This window comes from Podarcis raffonei, chromosome 3 (assembly GCF_027172205.1).
Source record: "Podarcis raffonei isolate rPodRaf1 chromosome 3, rPodRaf1.pri, whole genome shotgun sequence".
NCBI classification, from domain to species: Eukaryota; Metazoa; Chordata; class Lepidosauria; order Squamata; family Lacertidae; genus Podarcis; species Podarcis raffonei.
The window spans coordinates 40,363,256-40,368,070 of NC_070604.1; the positions used below are offsets into that span (position 1 = coordinate 40,363,256).

Genomic DNA, 4,815 nt, shown 5'->3' on the forward strand with positions numbered 1-4,815 from the left:
CTGAGCATCCAGTAACAGAGCTGGATCCAGAAGCAACCCAAACTGCAAACCTGCTCCTTCAGGGAGAGTGCAACCCCATTCAAGGTTGTAAAAGGTAAAGGTAAAGGACCCCTGACAGTTAAGTCCAGTCGCGAACGACTCTGGGGTTGCGGCGCTCATCTCGCTTTACTGGCTGAGGGAGACGTTTGTCCGCAGACAGATTTTCCAGGTCACGTGGCCAGCATGACTAAGCCGCTTCTGGCGAAACCAGAGCAGCGCACAGAAACGCCATTTACCTTCCTGCCGGAGCAGAACCTTGTTTTCAAACTGCTAGTTTGGCAGGAGCTGGGACTGAACAACAACGGGAGTTCACCCCATCGCAAGGATTCAAACCACAGACCTTCCGATCGGCAAGCTCAAGGCTCAGTGGTTTACACCACAGCGCAACCCGTGTCCCATTCAAGGTTGGCAACAGACCAATTTCTCAGACACAGGAACCACTAACCCACAGTGCCTCTGTCTTGCCAGGAATCAAACTCAGCTTGTTTTTCTTTATCCATGGTGTCCTGGCAGTGTCCCAAGGGCTGCACATCTCTGATTCAGATGTTATATAGAAATAGAACTGAGTGTAATCAGCATAATGATGGCAGCTCACCCCAAAACTCCTAATGATCATTCCCAACAGCTCCATGTATAGCACTGGAGATGTCCCCTGCTGCACCCCAAAATGTAGTTGCTAGGGTGCCAAAAGGCACCCTCCCAATGCTACTTTCTGCACTCGGTCCTGAAGGTAGGATTGGAATCACTGTAATACAGTGTTCCCAATTCCCATTCCCCACAGCCAGTCCAGGAGGATACCATTGTTGATGTTATCAAATGCCAATGACAGATCAAAAAGTAGAAGTTAGGCTGCCCTCCCCTGTCCCGCTCTCTGCAAATGTCATCCATTAGGGTGACCAAGGTTATGTTGTGTATGTGTGTACACACACAGAGAGAGACTTAAAATGCACTGAATTTTCAACCTTACAGTCACACCTTAATCTTATTTAGAAATGTAGTCATTTTTCTAGTGAGCTATGGCTGATTAAAAGCAAGCATATGGAGGTCAGTACCACAATTGAAAGACAAAAAGCTAAGGAGCAAGCAAAGCAAGAGTGGTTGTTCCTGAAATACCTTTGTACACAGAAAGCAATTGAAGAATAATATAACTGTACTCTTGTTGAAACTAGCAGTGATGGAGTTGAATGTGGTACTCCAACTACTATAAATAAAATTTTATTGTTGTTGTTGTTGTTGTTGTTGTTGTTGTTGTTGTTGTTGTTACAAATGATATCATATCCAAAACAGAAGTTTCACAAATGAGATCTTTATGGATAACACACAGAGGAAAAAGAGGATGTCAAGAAAAGAGAGAGTACTGCAGAATACTGTTGCAGTGATCATTTATAATACAATACGGACCACGGCAAGTTATATCACATGTTTTTCACAAAGACTCAAAAAGCCCAGAAGATTTTTTTCCTGTACACTGCAAGAGGAGACTAGCAAATGGTGAAGGAATCTGCCCTCAATGGTTGATATATTCATCCTCTAATGATATGGTCTTTTGTTTTTGCTGTAAATTGTTCAGCAAAAAATGGTGCTTCAATTCTACAAGACACAGGTTCAAAAGACTGGAAGAACATTGGAACAATTTTTGTCTTTGCATGAGAGGAATACTGACCATTTAGAAAACTATCAGACCAGGAGAAAATTGGAATTGTGCCAATCTAAAGAAAAAACAATTGACGACATTAACAAGTAGAATACTGGCAACAAATCTTAAAACACTTGATTGCTTTGATCAGAGTTCTTAGCATGCAAAACTGGTACAACTGAAAAGTTGTACAGTGCTAGCAATGGATTAATTTTGAAATTTGTAGAATATCTAGCCCATTTTGATCCTATCGAGAATGAACATTTGTGTAGCGTCAAAGACTAAAAAACAATGGTTCACTACCTAGAAAAAGATATCCAGAATGAACTTATACCGCTTCTAGCAGGTGCTATAGAGAATTTTAGCACATGTAAACAGATTCAAATACTACTCAATAATTCTGGACTGCACAACTGATGTCAGTCATACTGAAGAAATTGCAATATTGTGCATTATGTTGATGTAATGAAACCATCAGATGACATGTCTGAGCCTGAGGTTATAAGAGAGCATTTCTTGGGATTTCTTCCACTAAAGAGGCTACAGGCCCCTTTATGACAGAAACTCTTCTTGGACAGCTTAGCAAGTGGGATTACCATTTGAGAATCTGCATGGCCAAGGTTGTGACAATGGGAGTAACATGAAAGGCAAAGAAAATAGCATACAAAATAGAGTCCTAGGCAAACTCATATGTCTTTTTTGTTCCCTGCAAGGCACTCTTTAAACTTGGTAGTCAATGACTGATGGATTGATTTCATAAAATTTATACACAGCTTGATTGTATTTTTTTAAAAAAACCTCAAAGCAGTAAACAAACAAAAAAAAGACAATAAAGAAAAAAATCACAATCATACCTTAAAACATATAAAAGTTAAGATTAAAATTACTGCTCACTGTTGTCTGGAAGCAACTATTTTCTTCAGTTTGGTTCAACAGGTCTATAATTATTTCGCTGCATCAACTCAGAGCTGGCAAATTCTAGCTGGCCGTGTATAAGACTCGGGCATGACTGCTAAGCCATTGAGGGAAACAAGGTGGGAGAGTCGGGCTGATGCTTTGAAACAAATGAAATATCATCTTGGTAATATATACAGTGGTACCTCGGGTTAGGAACTTAATTTGTTCTGGAGGTCTGTTCTTAACCTGAGGTACCACTTTAGCTAATGGGGCCTCTCGCTGCCACCGCCGCACAATTTCTGTTCTCATCCTGAAGCAAAGTTCTTAACCCGAGGTACTATTTCTGGGTTAGCGGAGTCTGTAACCTGAAGCGTTTGTAACCCAAGGTACCACTGTATAACGCTTTGAGAGAGATCCTTGATGACACAAACCTAAAAGGTTTATCTGGCAATACTTCTAGAATTGCAGCTAAGGCCCTTGCTGTTGCAATTTGAAAGTTACATGATACAACAACCTTTTTCAAGTCAATATTACAAGCAAGCTACTACACAATAAGTAAGCCAATTTAAATTCATCTACAAGCCAGTTGCAAATGACCAATAATTACCCTGTGGGTAAAATAGATTTGCAGCGGTAAATGATTGGGTAAGAGAAAAACGATTAAAGAAAGTGAATCATAAGTAACTGAGATCAGGGATTGCTGAAAAAGTTTGAAATAGGGATGCAGAAAAGGGAGGCATGGGGAAGTCGTTGAAATTTGGCTCAAGAAAAAGAGGTTATGAAGTTATACGTGTTTATATGTTTGTTTGTTTATGTATTGTGTGTTGTGATGTGTCTCAATTTATGTTGGAAAATTAATAAAAATTTATTTTAAAAAAATAATAATTACCCTGTGGGCTGCAGGTGTAATGCCAGTGAGATTGCAAAAGAGCTAGGAATACTGCCAGACTTTGAGACAAAACAAGTTAGAAAAAGGATAAAGAAAGACCACCTGGAGTATGAGGCCCAGAGACACCACAAGATCAAAAGCAGAAATTCAAAGTAGGTTTCTACTATGCTGTCTTAAACATGGCCATACAATCTGTTGAAGAAGAGGCCCCAACAGCTGAGACAATTTAATTCTCTAGTTGGCTTCCCATATGATATATATACAGTCTGAAGATGTACTTAAGGCCTACAATAATTTAGAAAAACCATTGATGCACAAATGGACACAAAGATATTGATGCTGAAGATCTGAGCTGTGAACTTACAGGAATAACTTGAAGACTTCCAAAGTCTATGCTGCCATAAGGATTACTTCTCTTCATAGTACAACAAAAACTCATCTTCTCACACTGCCAGTGTCAGTAGCAAATGGTGAATGCGGTTTCTTAAAGATCAACCTTATAAAAACTTGCATGTGCTGAACAGTGTTGCAAAGGGGGCTTGGCAACTACACCAACTGAACATCTTCAAGTACTTGAGCTAAAGGAATTGGTGGCAGATGTGAGGTGTTGATGTGCCTGAAATTGAAACTTTTACCAGACTTAACTTTTAACATCACAGTTCACACGATTATTCACAATCATTTGTGTGCTAAAGCATTTTCTTTTGCATTTGAAAAAATAAAGATTGTTGCATTACTTATCCTTGCAAATTTAAAATAAATTTAGCAGTTTCACGTTTTTCATTCCCCCCCCCCAAGACATCTCTTTTTGAAAATTGGAATTAGCAATGGGCTGGGGTGGGGTGGGGCAAGTAGCTAGCCTTCCCTGCAGAGCAAAATAGCCTGACACCAGGATTAGGTAATACTTAAAACTTATGAAGCACACCTACTCGAGATTTACTTTCCACTCAACATGATCCCGTTGGCGGGATTTCTGACCAGCACCCACGCAGCACCACAGTATTTACCCTGTGGAGAAATAAATTACCTCAGCATTGCTTACAAAGAGTGTGCGCAAAACTCGCGCGCGACGAAAAAGCCGGACCACTCTCTCTTCGAGGCACTTAAGAAGAGGTTTCTCCAACAATTCCCCTCCTCCTGGACCATTTGGCAAGCTGAGGGGAACTGTCCTCCCAGCGACATTTTGGAGGGAACCGGGCTCTGCAACCTATTAATAAGCCTCCGCCTTAAGCGACGCCCCTCCCTTTCGCACACGAGCCACGAGGGCGCCTGCCCGCGCCGCCAATCACACGCAAGGAACTTAGAAGTGCTCCAGCCAATCCCAGCGGCCGCCTGAATCCGGCGGTTTATTGGG

General features: G+C 41.1%; 1 long non-coding RNA gene across 2 annotated transcripts in view; it reads right to left on the minus strand.

Annotated features, from left to right (window-relative positions):
- LOC128410251 (uncharacterized) overlaps nucleotides 1-4,710 on the minus strand; it is a 41,107-nt gene extending 36,397 nt beyond the window's left edge. Inside the window, exon 1 of one of the 2 annotated variants that reach the window (XR_008329434.1) lies at nucleotides 4,522-4,710. This is a non-coding gene — a long non-coding RNA (uncharacterized LOC128410251). Of the gene's footprint in view, nucleotides 1-4,488 lie in introns of both variants that reach the window. The other variant, XR_008329433.1, reaches the window with a different exon arrangement.
- Nucleotides 4,711-4,815: the final 105 nt, after the last annotated feature.